Source organism: Aythya marila (assembly GCF_965140915.1).
Source record: "Aythya marila genome assembly, chromosome: 5".
Classification (NCBI taxonomy): domain Eukaryota; kingdom Metazoa; phylum Chordata; class Aves; order Anseriformes; family Anatidae; genus Aythya; species Aythya marila.
The window spans coordinates 30,312,965-30,332,417 of NC_139046.1; positions in this window are offsets into that span (position 1 = coordinate 30,312,965).

Genomic DNA, 19,453 nt, shown 5'->3' on the forward strand with positions numbered 1-19,453 from the left:
TGATCACAGAGCCTGGGGGGATGAAAGTGGGAGGGGGGAGGAACACCTCAGAGAACAGGAAAAAAAAAAAAAAAAAGGAAAGAAAAAAATACTGAAACATAGAATTAAATCCTTTCTCATATCTTTCAAAGACTGAAAGTGCTTTTGTTAAATAAATGGTTTCCTTTTAGAGTTAACTGCTGTCTAGATGCAAAAAGCTAATCTCTAAGAACTTCTACCAAGTTCTTTGAGACACATAGGTTAGGGGTCTTAGGACCATTAATTGAGAAGAGCCATATATCATATGGGGATATCCGGATATTTTTACTTAAAATTGAAGGTGGTTCTCAAGCCAGTATTGCTCTTCAATGGCAGATCCATTCTTCCAAGTTCTTGTTACTTTGACAAAATGAGACTCATTTTTTTCATTATTCTGTTTTTGCAAGCTTGTATGAAATCTTGCTTTTCAAAAATCTTTTTTCTTCTTTAACACTGTTAGTTCAGAAATGTGGCAAGATAAGAAGAAAGAGAAAAAGGCAATCAGATTTTGGCACTTAGAGCTGCATGTGTAAATATTTATTCTCTAGAAAATGCCTGTAGGTTCCTCTGGATCAAAGAGCTTTCTAGAGCTTTCCTGTACCAGAAACTATCTAGGATCTGGCTAAGGCTGGTATCAACACCTTTCTTTCTTCTTTCTGTTTTTAATTTGATTGAATGATCTTTGTAGTCTCTCTGAATTGCTGTTTTGAGGCTTTTAAATTCTCCTCACCAAGACAACAAATGGGGAGTTTAGATATTATATAATTATATTATGTACATTATATATTATTTAGATGTTTAGATCATACAGCAGTCTGAAATACAGGCAGCATTTCCTTTTAGGGTTTGTTATTTTTTCTTGGATCTAAGTTAATGCATGTAGTAGGTAAGTAATTAAGTAAGTAAGTAAGTTGTCATGGCTTTAGAAAAACTTAGCATGCAATAATGCTACACTATGTCAACATCGATGGGTCAATCAGTGCCTAGCTTTAAGAAGTCCATCTCTTTTATTTCATGATGTACAAGGGGACAGTTAAGAAGAATATATCAGAATATATTCTGATCAAAATTCATTGATTCATATCAGAATCAATACCTCTTAAATGCTCAAACTGCTGTTTAAATGAGATGAAGTATTATGAACATATTTGGAAACTGTAGTATTTTCTTTAAGGCTGATATAAGACTTATACATAAGCTTTCTCCTGAACCACTTTCCTTTAAACTTTCCCTAGCAGTTTCTTCTTATTAGGGAGATATGGTTAACTTAAGTGTACTCAGATTTACCATGAAAGTGGTTCTCTCATTTATACCCATACCCCATGTGCAATACAGTGCTAAAATCTCTACACTTTCATGTAATATATTTGGGGGTTGACTGTCTCTCCTAAATCCTTTTTCTGCACAGTAAGGCTTCTGAACTCTGTGATAATTATATTCCCGCCCCTTAGAGAGATGTTACGTCTTTACACTTCTGTGTTTCTGAGACAATCTACTGCTTGTGCAATGGATTTGAGCATATCTTCCAGTATGAGTCCAACAGTCAGCAAAAGCTCTCTTCTTCTGCTGGCATGATCAAGCCTGACATTCTGTCATAGATGTGAACTTCAGGCTAATGATACCTAGTACTGTCACTGTTCCAGCTGATCTTAATATTCTAAAAGCAGATAAAAAATTATTTGTGAGGGATAAATCAATGAAGTTTTGAGGTTCCTTGGCCCGAGAAAAAGGCAGAAAAAGACCGCATTCCAAATGTTTGACAGTCATGGGAAGACAAGTCTCTGACAGGTAAGCAAAATGAAGTAACAGCATAAACAGCCCTCAGGAACTGGGAGCACTAAGAAATGAATGTCCTGACTTTACTGCAATAGGTAAACGTTCGTGACTAGAAAACATAAATGCTCTGTGCTCCTCCTAGCTATATTGGCAGGATTTATTCCAGGATAGTATATGAGGGAGTTACACAATTACAGTCCATCAGTAAAATGGGAAATGCATCACACCAGCAAACAAATATAGCAAAGACAACAATCCTCCATATTTCTCTAGCTTCTTTATTTTTCACTTTTTAAAAGGGTTTAACATGATGTTTGTTAATTAATCCTCAGAAAACCCTTAGAAACTAATAAGAAAACTAAGCTCAAGTTTACAAAAGGAACAAAAAGTTTACGTGATTTACCCAAGGTCATACAATTTATCAAAGCAAGAAGAGAACCAAAGCCACAATTCCAAAAATCCCAAAATTCCAAAATCCAAATTCCAAAATCCAAAAACCTTGTTTTCACCACTGGTGTCTGTTTCCTGTGTTACTTGCTATCTGTCTTATAAACTGTATTGGAAATGGTTTGAAGAACTACTGGAATCAACATTAGCCACTCCACAGAAATGTAGTCAAAATGTAATTTAGTAAAGGAAGTCAGCTGGAATGAGTCAGACCACAGTTCTAACTCAATTTAATTATATGTGTTGTTTTCCTCTGTTAGCAAGGAGCAAGGAGTTAACAGAGGAATGATAGGTTTCACAGAAGTCAGATGGAAACATTGCAAAAATAGACCTTGGAAGTCAAAGATTTCCAAGACAGTGTTTGTCACTAGATGGCAATTCAATGAAATACTACCTCTCAGTGGTTCTGGTTCAACTGCCCAGCTGTTGTAATTTTGATGCCACGGTAGTACAAATAGGTTAATCCTTAGACTGTGGTGGGATCCTGCTGTACAACATGTCCAAACAAAAAATTAAAAATGATTCAGAGAATAGCATATGAAATTACAGCATTACGTATTATGTCAATCTAAAATAATTACTTATTTGATATGTGCAGACATGTACAAAGCTTGTACAACAGCAGTAAAATGCAAAGTTTTATCAATGATGGGTTTTCCTTAGTTAACTGTCTGAGGGCTTATACCCAAACTGTCTCAGGTTTCCTGTGTAATCTTTGTCACATTATTTATATGTTGTGTTTTTGTGTAAAATTCTAAGCTTTATTCCGTTGTAAGGGAGCCCATCCTTTTGAAAGTGGTCTTTTCCAAAATGTTGTGAAGAAAAGCTTGCGTTCTAAGACTAGTGAAATTAAAAAGCTGATCAATAATAAATAAATAAATTAATTAAATTTAAATTACAACAGTAGAATTTATATAAAAATAACAAGGTAATATTCTTATTTTATTCATTAAAACTCGCATTTTCAGGGCTTACCTAATAATTTTATTATCTTGGAGAATAGAAGACATAGAAATAGAAGACATAGAAAGACGGAAGGCCCCAAACTCAGAATACAGTAATTCTTTCAGACTGTTTATTTATTTCTAATGATTGGCGTTTTCTTTACAAAACACAACTGTGCTAATAAAATTTTATGAAAAAAAATTGAGCTTTTTCCAGTTCACACCCTACAAGCAGCAGCAGTGTTCTGAATCATAGTAGAGAAAAGCTGTATGATTTTATGGACGAAAAAAAAAGAAAAAAGAAAAAAGAAAAATCTGAGTCAGAAGTAAAATCCACAGAGTGGGACTCCTTTGGCAATTGGTGCCTATCTAAAATGAAACGATTTCTGGCCCTAAATCAGATGGAGGCATTAACTTCTAGTATCAAGGACCAAGATGTCTTCTTCTGTCCAGGGAAGCGTTGGGCCGAACATATTTATAATGCTTCATATCTGTCTTCATGCTGGGTTGGCCTCTTCCTTCACACATTTTTTTTTTTGTCAGTTTTCATTCTGGTTCTTAAACTTTTTTTCCAGCACCAGATTTTTTTCTCTCTCCTTGTCACCATGCTTTTGCTAGAGATGTGTTTATGGAGAGCAAAAAAGAACCTGTTGAACGATCTCCCCAGGAAAATCTGGAACTCCAACAGGGACAATAACTTTTAAGTATTGTTCTTAACATAAAGGACAGATCATAGCTATAACTTAATTTTTGATCAATTTGTTTTGTCAATTCTTTAACTCATGGTAGCTCACTGATTCATTTTTCATACAAATGAGGGATGTATGGAGGAAATAAGACAGCTGAGCTGTCAGCAGTTGTGATAACACGATAGCAACACAACACCTGCTGATGTTAATAAAAGACAAGGGCTAAACCCGATTGTTGTCATGGTAAACCCGCATCTGCAAAAAAATGGCATTTCCACATGTATGAACAATTTCTAGATATAGTGTGCTTTGAGCAACGATAATGCACCACCTTCCTTAGCAACACTGAGAAAACAGATCAAAGAAAACACTCTAATCAGAAAGCAGACCAAGCATTTGTTCCCAGTCCCTCTTTTGGCTGCCATTTAAATGGTATTATCTGTTGCTTTGTTCAGAGATCTGTTTCCATGTTTGTTTCTTTCTTTCTTTGTTCTTTTTGTTGTGTTTTAACCTGGCAGGCATCTAAACACACTTGGATGTTTACTCCCCCCCCCCCCCCCCCCCCCCCAGTGGGATGGTGGAAAGAATTGGAAAAAGGCAAAACTCATAGGTTGAAATACAGCTTAATAGGACAGAAAAGGAAGAGAAATACTATTACTACTACTACTACTAATAAAAGAATATGCAAAACAAGTGATTCACAATGCAGTTGCTCACCACTTGCTGACAAATGCCCAGCCTGTCCCTGAGCAATGGCTATCCTCCAGCAAACTCCCCCGTTTTATTGTTCTGTATGATGTTATATGGTATGGAATAACCCTTTGGCCAGTTTGAGTCATCTGTTCTGGCTCTGTACCTTCCTGGCTTTTCCTCCCTGGTAGAACAGTGTGAGAAGAAAATCCTTGACTTAGTGTAAACACTGCTCAGTAGCAACTAAAACATTAATGTTATCAAGGTTATTCTCATCCTCAATCCAAACACAATACCATATCAGCTACTTTGAAGAAAATTAACTTTATCCCAGCTGAAACAGGACAACATCTATTCTATACCATCTACATCATGCTAAAGGTTCCACACCTTCCAATATATCCCAATTAATCCACAACACCTTTCCTGTCTGTGATACACGCATATGTCATTCCCTTAGTCATGGGATGGGTCATCCTTCCAAACTTGGAATGTCTGATGAGTTCACTTAGTCCATGACTTTGACCTCCATCTGTCCATAACTGTCCTTCAGGGCAGGAGTGATGGTGTATGGTGTTGGATTGTTGAAAACTATTTGAACTAATGTGGGTGTTTCACCAAGGGGTCAAGAATAATATGAAAATAGCAAAGACAAATTATAGTTGTAGAATACGAGACCATTAAAAACAAATAAATCAGCTTTAAATGACCAGATTTGTGAGTCCCTGGAGAGCACTCTTGCAAGAAGTACCAGTCTTATCACTTCCTGACCACACACATTCTTTCTAATAAGATCAAAAAGACATTCGCAGATCCATGGCCTTTCACATCAATTTCACTACCTAAAGCAATGGTCCCATTTTTCATTCACTTCAATCTTTCCCTGCTCAAACAATAATCATAGAACAAGCAAAGAAACAAACAAACAACAACAGTGCAAACAACAACTATGCGCAAAAGCACATAGTGATGACAGCATCTTTCCTGCAGTAATGCAGCATGAGATCTGAAGATCTTTTCTACCTGCATCTGTAGATGTTTTCTACATGCATAGTTCCAGAGCACAGCCAGAGATCTGGGATTGATGGTAGGGGTCATCATCATCACCAAAGTAGTGTAAGACCTAACATATTCTGAAAACTCAGAAGCATGAAGGAATTAATGTATCTAACACTGACCAGAGCCAAGCTTGCATTCCCCTGTAAGTTAATTTTTCACGGAAGAATCTTATAAATAGGAATTTAAAAAAAAAAAAAAAAAAAAAAAAAAAAAAAAAAAGCAGGTAAAAACAAAATATTTGAGAAGAGAATGAACAGGCTATCTAAGCTGGTACATTTCTTGAAGTTGTAGTGGATACACGTGGCAAGGTCTTTTTTTTTTTTTTTTTTTTGGGGGGGGGGGGGGGGAGGGGGGGCTGTAGGGGTAGCTTCTGTGAGAAGAGTCCAGAAGCTGCCCTACGTTAGATAAGGGGCCCACTGCTGGCCAGAGCCAAGCCAATAAGCAGTGTTGTTTGAGCCTCTGTGAGAACTGATTTAAGAAAGGGAAAACAAACAAACAAACAAACAAAAAACCTGCAGCTGGGAGAGTGAGGAGTGAGAACCAGCCCTTCAGCCCCCCAGGTCAGTGCAGAAGGAAGGGCAGGAGGTGCTCCAGGCAGGCAGCAGCAGTTCCCCTGCGGCCTGTGGAGAGGACCCTGGTGGAGCAGGCTGTCCCCCTGCAGTCCATGGGGTCCTACATAGAGCAGACCTCCACGCTGCAGCCCATGGAGGAGCCCCTGGTGCAGCAGGTGGATGTGGCCTGGAGGAGGCTGTGGCACATGATGGGCCCCCGCAGGAGCAGGCCCCGGGCCGGAGCTGCAGCCTGTGGAGAGGAGCCCATGCAGAAGGTGATTTGTGGGAGCTGCCGCCTGTGGGGGACACGTTGGAGCAGTTTGCTCCTGACGGATGGACCCCGTGTTACAGACCCATATCTGGAGCAGTTCTTGAAGAGCTGCTGCCTGTGGGAATCCCACACAGAATCAATTCAGGAAGATCCCATGGGAGGGACCCCATGGGAAGGAAGGGAGTGACTGAGAAGGAGCAACCGAGGAGAAGTGCTATAGACTGACTGCGGCCTCCATGCCCCTGTGCTGCTCAGGGGGAGGAAGTGGAAGAGGGTGGATGGGGGGGGAAGGTGAATTTTTTTTCCCCTCTGTTTCTCACTTCTCTAGCTTGTTAGTAATAGGCATTATTTTTACTAATCTCTCTGTGCTGAGTCGTTTTTGTCTGTCACAATAATTGCTGAGCGATCTCCCTGTCCTTATCTCAATCCTTGAGTTCCTTGCATTGTATTTTCTCCCCCTTTTTCCTTTGAGGAGGAGTGAGAGGGCAGTTCTGGTGAAGCTCAGCTGCCAACCTGAGTAAAACCACCACAGCTTACGCCTGTTACTGAACTTACCCGCAAGAAAGGTATTTTGAAAATCCTTTTTGGTGGTAAAGTATTCATAACTATTTATTGCCAGCAGATACAACTGCTATTTCATGTTGTATCAGCTGATAGATCGAAAAAAGACTAAGAGCATTGAGGTACAACTTAGTTAAGCCAAATGTTCAGAGCATTGTCAAAACATCTTTTGATGAAACAAAAGTAGTCCTGATTCTAATTTAAATAAAAGACAAGAAATTGAGAACAATTTCAAACTGAGACCTGAAAATTTCTAAATTAATATTTTTGGGTACTAATTCACAAAGAAACTTTTTCATTATTTCTGTCTTTTCAATATTTTCTCTCTCTTGAAAAGTAATTTTATAAAAGTTAAAGAAGAAAACTCCATTGCTAAACTCCAGAGCTGACTGATGCTGTCTATTAAAAGTGAGAGGTTTCTTCTAATTGTAACTAAATATGATCCAGCACAAATTGCTCATATGGCTTAGGAAAGGATTATTTTCTCTAGCTATTTCTTTCTCCTCATCATGCTGACATGTTTTCCATATTCATACACAGTATCTGGTTTGGGCTGGAGACTCAAGCACTGGAAAAATCCTGATCTTGTTTTATTATGACACAACTTTAAATCTGGCATTCTTAGCTTGTTGCATCTCATCTGATTTCAAATCTATTTTGGTAAAAGGCAAAATTGCTTGGTAGTACCTTACCCCATCCATTACACATTTGGATATTCTAGGAATAGTTCTGATAAAAATACGATTAGGTAAATTGCATTAGTGTCTGTGATTTTTATGAGCTTTATGCATCAATTTATCTAAACTTTTTTTTAATAATGACAGCTAAAATAGAAATAAAAAACAACCAGGCTAATTAGATCAGGTTGCATCCAAGAGCAAAATCTGTGAAAAAGCCTTACAAGTTCAAAGTCAAGTTTTGCAAAATAAATATGGCATTGGAGAAATTAAATCCCATGTAGAGAATTAAAGATGATTTATTCACCAGACCAAGAAGCAGACAGGAAAACGGCAGCTTTATGCTGTAGTTACAGTGTTTGTAAGACAGTGGTAGGAGAAAGCCAGCCTGAGAAAAGGGATTATAGGAATCTAGTCTAGAGCTAAAATACATAATCACAGACCAAAATTTCTATGTAATTAGAGAATTAGGAAAGTTATAGATGTGGTCTGCTCATCAGAAGGGAAAACTTTTGCCAATAATTCCCACATTGTCAAGTCAGATAAGAGTGAAATGTGATGCTCAGGCATATTTTGCTGAATTATCCTCTCTGTATCAGTATATGTGGCAAACATGTTAAAGTCTCAGCACTGTCATCTTCATAGCATTTCCAGATTTCCTTTCTATTTTCAACTGATTTTTTTTCATGCTTTTATTGCATTGCAAGAATCCATATAATTTAGACGTTACTTGAAATTCATTATTTAGATGCTACCAATGCCACAATTCATGCAGAGACTTCCACTGTGGATGCTTTTCCCACCTCTTTGCTTATCTAAAGGACCTACGCAAAATAAATAAATAAATAAAATCAGGGCTAAAAATAATGACAATAACAAGAAACTGTGCTACAATCAAAAGAGACAATTAATATATAAATAAAAAATAACTTAAAAATTGAAGAGCTATGAATTAGTGTTTTACTCACTGAGCTTCAGAATTTTACTCTTTTAACACTTACACTGTGGCATTTCCTTCTAAAAAGAAAGCAGTAGGTACTTTATCTGCTCTGTAAGGCAGACTTGTAAGAGAATCTTTTTCTCACTCTTTCTGGCATTTAAATGCACACATCCTTCATTGCAACATGTCAGCCTCTGAAGGTTCAGAGGTTCAGTGTGGATGTTTACCAAAAGAAACCTAAGATTCTGGTTTAAAATTTCTAACAGTCCTGTGGGCAAAGGTTACCTTGACCAATTTACAGTATTTCTGTTTTGTTCAATTCAGAAATACAGTAAAGATACCACCATTTACTTTCAACTAAAACAAAAGACAGCAAAAATGGGTACATCTCTCTGTGAAAACCATACAAGTCATAGAGTTCAGTCATGTGAGGTACTGGCTCTGATGGTTTCCTGTGAGATACAGCATTCTTTTAGTGTAGTCAGTGGGAACCAAAGGACATGAAATCAGTTTGCCTGATTTTGAAATGGAATTGTTGCAAATTAAAGAAGCTTAAAGTCTGTTATATCCAGGCAAATTCTTCTTTGGGTCAGGTTTTTAAAAGCCTTGTTTGTTATGGAAACCGAAATGATACAATTTCTGTGATGAAAACAACACAATCTGGAAACAAAATGATCTTTTCTCACCTGAGCCTCTCATTTTCATGAAAGTATTTCTTCTCTTATTTGAAAATTGCACAAAAGTACTTTTCACCACAGTAGGATGTATAACAATTTTTAAACCACCCTCTGGCCTGTAGATTTTTAACTCAATAATTTTAGTCTTCAAATACTAATGTGATTTTTTTTAACGTCTTCAATGCACTTTGAGATATTGAATGACATCTAACAAATATATATATATGTATATATATATATACACATATATATATATATTTTTTCACTATAGTTTTTCACAACCACGAGGAATCCTAATTCCATTCTTGGAACGAAAGAAAGAGGGATACACACCAATAAGTTTCTCTTCAGAAAGATCCAGAACCAAATTATGTATTATGGCTTAAAGGTAAAGGAAGCAGTTCCTGTTTGCTAGTGATATCAAGATAAAACAGATTTTTATAATAACATTTTAATAAATAGCCTAATTACTCTAAAACTATGACAGAGCAGCCCTTTAAGAGATTCTTATTTTATATTACAAGTAAAACAAGAATCTCAGATATCTATCACAAAAAAAAAAAGATACTATTCATCATTGCAAATGACTCTTTTTTTTTTTTTTTTTCCCCTCAGCTTCAACTTCACACTTGACTAATGCTGAGAAAAAAAGCCAGACATTGTTTGTGATGGTGAATGAGAAATGTATGAACATGAACATAGGGAAACCACTTCATTTATTTAGAGGTAATTTTCTGTACAATATTTGTAGTAACCAGCAGGAGTGTAATTTAAATGCCCCAAACCTCTGTCTGTAGCCTCTGTTCAGCTCAACGTGTATCAAAGTAATTTACAGCTTTCACCACCCAAATTAGGTGAAATGTAATCTCTAGAAAAATCTCTCTAGACATGCTAGACTCATTAGCTTATGATGTTTGTGAACACATAAACACAATAACCTCATCTGTACTTGTTATTGTGAGAACATCAGTTATAATTGTAAATATTTGCATTATTTTGGATATTTGTGATCCCTGATTAAAGATACACTTGTGCTCTTTGGGTGGCAGAAACCTGAGCTCAGGTCATTTTCATCGTCCTACAGCTAAAAAAACATGAAGTAAAAAAATCAAGCACGTTTTAGGCACAACAGTATATGTTTTTTGCCCAGCTGATCTGCTGAGACTGAGGTAATGTCCTCAAAGAGTCTGCAATTAGTCTTAAAACAAGTTACTCAGTAAGCTACTAAGTCTTAACCATAAATCAGAAGGCAGTATTGCCAAGTATCATTGACTAATCTTGATCATCACATTTTCTGGAGACTTCTAAATTACAAGTTCTTGAGTTTTGTCCTAAATCTCTCTTAAAATGGTGTTGGCTTACTAACTCAGATGAGATTTCTTACAAAACATGAATGACTTTTCATATTTCTCAAATGGCATGTGAGTATGGCTTACAGCTGAATTCTAGACTACATGACTAGTTAAGAAACCATTAACATCATAGCTAGAAATTATTTATTCAGATATTCTAAGTGAATACTTAAAATTAGATGAGGTGAAATTGAGGCTTCTAAACCTGTTTACTTAGTTAGTGGGTGTTTTAAGTAAGATTAAAATGTTAGGAAGACAATATGAAGAACCTTATATTTTCTGTTGTATGTTGGTAGGATTTCTTCTTTTGCTACAGTTTGATCTTCATTTCTCAAAGCTGTTCCAGGTAGTTTCAAGTACAACATTAGGTAAAAGGCATCTTAACATTTTTTCAGATTTGCTTAAATAATTTAACATCATATCTAAAATTGAATTTCAATTGATGTAGAAAGTCTTGAAATCACTTTGCTTGAGCATTTAAACCAGTGTTATAGTCTGAGCATAATTGTCTCATAGCAAAACTATCACAGAAGATGCATAGGTTCAACAAAAATTAAAATTGCCTCATTTTAGTTTAGTTTAGTTTAGTTTTGTGGACTGTTTTTCAGAGCTTCTTTTTAGTACTTTATCTTTTCTAGCACTTGTCTTTCTCATCTCAAATGCTTTTATGATCTATGTAATGCCCCTCCTGTTTATCCCAAATGGAACTGTCTCTGTAGTGCCAAGACTAAAAGCCTTACAAAAATATATGGTTACTTGTTTCCTCCATACTCTCTTTAAACTGAAACTGAACACTGTGTCATCTTTTGCTGGAAAGTTTTTGTGTTGGGTTTGTTTTGTTTTTTTTTCTTTCTTGATTGACTGTAGTGCACTCACCAGGTAATAAAGCTCACTTTTAAAGGAAACATATGAGGCTATATCCACTGAACTCCAGCACCATTAAATATTTATTGATACAATAGCGCATGTTGCAGTGTGAAATAAACATTGGGCAAGAAAGGAAAAACTCTCCCAGAATTTTTGCAGTCTGAAGAACTGGATTTAACAAATAAATAGTTCATGATGTGCCAAAACTGAATTGGCAAATGATTGACCACATCCTATATTGCAAAAGGAAAAGGCTGCTGTTGTTTTTACAAGTGTGTTTCATTCCACGTTTGACTTCGTTGTATAAATATTATGGAGCTGCCTTTTCAAAATTAACCTTTATTATAGATTAGCTGCAGACAGGGTTGGAAAGGGGAGGAAGCACAGAAATTAGGGGATAGGAGAACCCCAAAAGTCTTAATCCCATATTTCCTGAACCAAAACTGCTGAAGTCTATGAAAAAGTTCTAGGGAACTCAGAACAAAGAAATAAGTTTTAAAAGCTGTTTGCTCTTACAGCTGAAATGCAGTGAAGAAAAAAATGTGTATGTGTTTTCAGGCACTAGATGAAATTTCCAGGGAAACATGGAGATGAATGGTATGTTACTAGAATTCTACAGCTGTGTTTCAATCAGAACTTTCAAAGGATATTTAACAGATAGTTTTGAAAGATTTTCAAAAAAAACTTAAATGACAGGAACTACTGCATGCTTCAGTGAATTTTCAGTTTCTAAGGCTCTTCAGTGCATTAGAAAATTCCTGGTGAGAATATGAGCAGCAGAGAGACAAAGCTAGGCATAATAATTTAGCTCCATTTTGCATTTAGGTGATACTTTTGGCTTGAAACCTCTGCACTGATAATTAAACAAAAATTTCTGAGACAGAGGGGTATTCTTTCCTGAATCTATGGTCGGTTTTGTAAAAAGTCAAAGTTAATAACAGTAATAGTAATAGTAGTAGTAGTGGTAGTGGTAGTAATACTACTACTAATAATAATCTGGGAGTTGCCATTAAATGGGCCAGAAATATCAAAATAGCATATTGTGTTCCTAGCACTGAAGAGCTTTTTCAAATTCTGTGTTCCAGGATCTTCCTGCTTTGGAATATGCAGGGAAATATTTGGAATTGAATAGAAATCAATTCTTGTAAACAGCTCCCTTCCAGTCGTTTTGGTCTCAGAGTCTATTCCAACAGCTTTGCAAGGTATGAGATTTGCAAGGTATGAGAAAGATGTGGGAAAGACTTCTTTTCCTTCCCTGCTTCGCTGATAGTAAATATGGCCTCTTTTCCTTCCCAGATCCTAGTTGCAGCTCACAGCCATTCCCTCTCTCCCTTTCCTTGCTTCCAGCACTTGAAGACTGTAACCCTAGATGCTATATTTCCTTCTTTCCTTTCTTTAGCAAATATTAACATAGAAAATGCTTTAGATAGGGTTGGTTGCATATTATAAAGCAAAATAGAAAGTAAATGGAGTGGTCAGCTCAGGTAATTACTTGTTTTAATGTAGTATTTGTCATGAGAAAATTTACTTGTACTTTCTTTGTCTCGTTTTCATTGAGTGTCAGATCCTTGGTATAAAGCAGAACTAAGAACACTGCCTAATTTCATAGAGTATGTATGAGTTGTAATTAATTAATACATGAAGACTGTTTAGAAAACTGAGTTAATATAAATGAGGGAAGTAGGGGTTATTGTTGTTCACTTCTATATGCTTTTCAAGACATACACACATATACCTGGCCACTGGGAAATGCTTTAAGCAGTATAAAGAAAATGAAATCGTGTTTTATGCACGTACATATAATATTCTGGCAAAGACATCTTAAAGTCGCTGACAGAATAAACCTAAAAGAGTGAAACTCTTTTTTGGTAATATAACAATTCCTTCATTCTTTAGGCAACCACACTGTGTTGATTAACAAAACATGTTGTTAATGTTGTGCTCCACATAGGTAAACTATGTACAATAGTTTGGATCCCTTCTCAATTGTAAAGACCTCTCCTGTATGAGTTTTTTGTTTGTTTCATTGCTTTGTTTGGTTTTGTGTTGTTTTTGTTAATGATTACTTTGCAGAGCAGAAATTTAATTTCTGTAGCATTGCTCTTTGAAAATACAGAGCTAATATCTGTTTCAGTAGCATCTAACAACTTCTTCCCCTGGGTTCAGGTGTGACTGTGACAGAAATTTGACCATAAAGGTAGAGAAATGTTGAAAGCTGTAAATAACATTTGTTTAGTAGTGAATGGGTATGAGTTCTAAAGACAGCCAAAGAAAGGATAGGAAAATTATCATAGTAGAAGTAGGTTAAAATGGTAGTTGACTGTAGCATAAACTAAAGGAAAAAAGACTGTATTAATAAGAAGTAGAGTTTAGTCCAGTGTCTTCTAGGGCTATAAGCCATGGAGAGTGCTCCAAATTCCAAAATGAAACCCAAACCAAATTCAGATTTTCTGAGTTGATTGATTTATTTATATTTTGAACCATTATGTTGGATTAAGACTTCTGGGACACTTATCTGGGACACCTGATCTTTGTTATTACTACATAATACTCCTTTTTTGCTCGTTTGCGTTACAAGCAAGTGTAAGGAAAAAATAAATAACTGCTGCTTTCCTACCACTGCCACAGTAAACTAGCAGGGTACTATGTTAGAGGAGAAACTGCATCATACAATTGGAAAAAAAATATTGATTTTTCCCTTCCACACCACAAATTTATAGAAATGAAAGCATTTTAATTTTTTTTTTTCAAAGTGGATATTTTTTAACTTTCTATCACTTTCCTTTTTTTTTTTTTTTTCCAAACTATGAATTTAAAGATGTCATGACTGACATATTTCCACACCTTGAACTTCTTCATTATTGAATGGTAAAATATCACTAACTTTCTTTAAAACAAACTTAACCCACAATGTCAGAATGGTTAATTTAGCCCCCGTACATGATATGCAATTGTTCTGTGTTCCAGTTACTGTTTTGAAATAATTCTTCTGGTCATATATATTTTGTATACTTTTTCTAGTTCTACTGAAACATTTTTGAAGTGGCATAGCTCTTGCAATTTACAACATTTGGAACTTTTTTTTTTTTTTCCCATCTAAATGCAATGACATAGGACTGTTGTTTCAGTAGATTTGGTTTTTCACCTTCATTCATCTTTTTTATCACATTTTAACCTAAACTTCCTGAACCCCATTGTGAGGATACAGATTTTCTGAATATAAGGGAAAAAATCTTTACAATGACTTTGATCTTTGGGGTGGGTTGCCAAGAGAAGTTGTAGAATCTCCACATAGAAACCCAACTGGGTAAAGACCCTATCAATGTAATGTAACTTGAAAGCTGTGCCTGCTTTGAGTGAGAGTTTGGAACAGAGGACCTTCAGAAGTCACTTCTGATTTAGATTATGATTTTGTTGTACTTCAGTTCTTCTGCCAATATTTTTAGCTGTTCAACCAGTTAGTTCCCATAAAATCATTAATTTTATGGTCATTGGCTTGGGAAGCCACTTACTTGTGGCAGTGTCTGCAGCTCACTTTAAAACATCTTGTGTTTCTACAAACAGTGCTCTACTTCCTCTTCATTCATTGTTCATTGGGTATGGAACAAACTGGCTGCAAAGAAGTCAGGGATATTAATGTTCTTTCTGAGCACAAGGAGAAAGTATGTTCAGTCTAATACAATTTTAAATTTCATGAAAAGAAGACAAAATATCAAGAAGGTAGACCTAAATAAATCGTTGCTGAGAGAATGCAGAGAGGGTGTGCCTGTTCTCCATGAAGGGTTGAAATCCTGAGGCTAAGTGAGCTACACTCTGAAGATACTAGATTTTGAAAAGCTTTTCAGCATATTTTGAATCAACTGTGACTGACTTTTGCATAATTAAGTTGCTCAAGTCATTCTGCAAATCTGGGATAACTCCTATTAAAGAAGAAGGATAAAAAAGATAAAAAGGAAAAAAAAGATGTAGATTCAAAAGACATTTCCATACTTAGGGAAAACACAGATTATAAAGAAACAACTAAGTTACTAGGTATAAGGCAAGAAAAAAGCACGACAGAAGAAAGTTCAGACTTTCTCCCCTCTCTCATGTCTCTGTTTATATTCAAGTATTTTTAAACACTGTGTGTTGGGAATGGAGAATTGTATTTTGAATGAAAGAGACATCTAAGTCCTACAAAGAAAACAAAACAAAACAAACAAACAAAAAACATAAAAACTGTTTTTAAATCTGTTATTTCTCTTTCTCACAATAGGAGACAAAAAGTGCCGTACAACTGGCAGAGTTGTATCTAAGGTATCCCCCAGTCTAAATAAAAGTGGGAAAAAGAAGAAAACACAAGATAGTTTGGATATATATATATATTTCAGATTCTGCTAAATAAGGAAAAACAACAAATTGATGTGTTGAGGCATTTTCAATAGGATATGCTGCATGCTACATGTAACATACATGTATATTACAATTTCTCTACAAACAAACATTGCATCTCATTTGGTATTTTATTGTTTTTTTTTTTTTTTTTTTTTTTCCTGTTTTTGTTTGTTTGTTTGTCTGTTTGTTGGTTATTTTACTTACAATCCATAAGCAATACACATACACCAACCTGGAGGAAGAACAGTCTAAATATTATGATATGTTTGTTTTCCACTTCACTATATGTAACAGAAGAATGTAGCACCAAAATTAAACTTTTTGTTCATGATGTACCCTAGGTAACTTTGTTTCTGTGTGCCTTACTGCTATTTAAAATCTCTTAATCATGCTCTAAAGGCAGTATTAAACATCCAGATCTAGAATCATAGAATCATACAATCATAGAGTATTCTAAGTTGGAAGGACAACTCATGACTTCACAAAGAACCACTTACAAAAAAACAACAGATTGTATGTCTGAGAACATTGTCCAAATACTTCTAGAACTCCATCAGGCTTGGTGTCATGACCACTGTCCAGGGGAGCCTGTTCCAGTGCTTGGATACACAAGTGCAGAGCCTTTTCCTAACATCCAGCCTGAACCTCCCTCTTACAGCTTCATGCCATTCATTTGTTATATCTTTGTAACACCAAATGAAGGAAAATCTATATTGTCACTCTTTTGTCTCAAAGATGAGGTGACTGTCTAGCCAACAACTGCTGCGTGGCCCAACAGTAAAAAAAAAAATAAATCCACATTAGAATATTATGAAGTAATATTCATTCAGAAACAAGAAGACTGTCTAAGATTGCCAGATTTATTTTTTTTTCTTTTCAGATAAATTATGAATTCTTTGAAGGTGATGTAGATCCACTTATTTTACATGTAAATCATCATGGTTTAATCTAGCTGTCTTTAAATGAAATCATTTGTACAGGATGAAATCTGAACTTTTCTTTCCATCTTCAAATGGTTAAATCTTTTTGACAGGCTGGAAGTAGCTCAGTTCGCTGTTACCATTTTAGTCTAAGACTGGCAATTTCTAAATAATTTTTAGAAGTTGTGGGTATACCCATCAAATACACTAAGGAGATGCTAGAAAGAAGAAACATAGGTTGCTGTGAAAAGTGTAATTATACTATTTAAGGAAGCACATAAAACCAGTGTTACTGAATGCTGGATAACCTTTTTTTTTTTTACCACAGTAATAAAGCTCTAAGCTCTACAAGCTTACTAACAACACTAGTGGGATTAAGTTGTCTTTGAAATATGTGTTCTGTCTCTTCAGTTTTTTTTTTTGTTTGTTTGTTTGTTTTTGTTTTTTTCTGGAATGTGCAATCTAAGTACAAGACACACTTTTTCCCATTCAAGAATTTAAACAGCTTGAAGGGGACAGGGTGAATAGCCTGCCTTGTCTGAGTCTTCTCTTCAGCTATACATCAGATATAGAATAAAGATAATCAGTGCAAATTTGCTACTTCAGTATAACTGGGAAGTTAGAAAATTTGCTTCTAGGGAATGTACAATGGGATTTGTATTAGCTTTTCTGAGATATGAAAGAAGGACTATGTCCAGTTCATAATTAACAGTCTCAAAATACAAACATCCACCAATTATTATTTTTAATATATATAACTCTAATTTCAGTGCAAAGTACACTTTGAAATATATTTAATGACAGTAGACAATTTGATATAAACCATCTGTTTTAACAGTTTATAATTTTCCATCCGAACACCTTTGTCTTTGATATTTTACTTTATAGAATCATAGCATATGATTCTATAAAGTCCATTGAATGGCTGTAAGGGACCTCAAAGAGCATCTAGTTCCAACCCCACTAGACTCCACCCACTACATCAGGTTACTCAGGGCCTCACCTAACCTGGTCTTGAACACCTGCAGGGATGAGGCATCCACAGCCTCTCTGGGCAACCTATTACAATGCCTCACCACCCTCTGAGTGAAGAAGTTTCTTTGAACCTCTAGTCTTAATCTCCCCTCTTTTTTAGCAAAGTCAGTTGTAAAAAGTAATGCAAGGTACTATATCTGGGCTACAGAAGACATCACTTACAATTCAGAAAGTCATAGAGAGCTCAAAATTAGACCTTACAAACCATCATATATGCGATCATATATATTCTGTCAAATATAACCTTGATCAATGCCTGTTGCTAAGACAAAGATGTAATAACTGCAGTGGAATGGCTCAATTTCAAGGAATAACAAATGTAGACATTGGCAAAGAGAATCTCAACAGTGCTCCTAATTCAAGGGAAGCCTTCTAAGAACAGCAAATGACTTTGCAGTAGAAGATGGTGGAATTTGTAACAAAAGATTCTGATTTTAAGGTCAAGACAGTTGTGCAAACCAAGGTAAAGATAAAGCTGTTGCCAGCCATATGTGGAAAAAAAAACAAAGGCAGAAGTTTAGTATACAAAAATCAGATATTAAAGGAACAGATTATTCCTACTTTAACAGTGTGTGAACTAAATGTAGAGGAAAAATTAATTAGGAAATACATGTATTAGGAAATATACGGTTTGTTAGTGTGCCACTGGACAAAAGTATTCCTGTTGCTCTTTGACTACAGAATTAAGATCTTGGTTTCCTCAAGCTGATTTACTCAGTTTGTCCCCCCACTCCACCCTGCCCTGATTCTTTAGCAGCTTTTTTTTAAAAAAAAAAAAAAAAAAAAAAAGTATGAATGATTAAAAGAAAGACATTTAAATAGAGAAGAGAGCTATCCATTTTCAGGTCAGAAGACCTCCATTTTTCTCTACTGTTTAAGCAAAGATAATCTAGATGGATTCATTTTTTGGTGATGATATAATGTGTTATAAATGACTAGAATAGACACGGTCATTGATCATGGGAGGAGGGAGAAAGAACTTACATTTAAAGGGACCAAAATTTGTGAAGATTATGATGTTGTCCTCTACCAAACAGAAAGAAATTTTGAAATATAATGGCAGATGTTGAATATTTTCCCTACAAATTGTATACCTGAAGAATTCAGACAGGTGCTGTTCTGTAAGAAAAACAGCACTAGAACTGTCTAGAGAATCCCTAAGACCTTCCTGGCTTTCACAATATCCAGGGACTACTAAGTACTATGTATTTCATTTGGTTGGGGGAGAAAAGGAAAAAAGAAAAAAAAAAGTTCTTTTTGTTATGATTTTAGGGTGATACTCCTTTTATTTTATTTTTTTCTGTGACTACGCTCCTTTCTTCACTACTGCGAAATAAAGAATAAAATTTTCTTTTTACCTCCATGTCGTGGTTTAACCCGGCTGGCAGCTAAACAACACACAGCCGTTCGCTCACCCTTCCCCCTCCCTCTCTGGGATGGGGGAGAGAAATGGGAAAGTGAAGCCCGTGAGTTGAGATAAAGACAGTTTATTAAGACAGGAAAATAATAATAACAATAATAATAATAACGACAATGATGATAATAGTACTAGTAATAATAAAGTGTACAAACAAGTGATGCACAATGCAATTGCTCACCACCCAC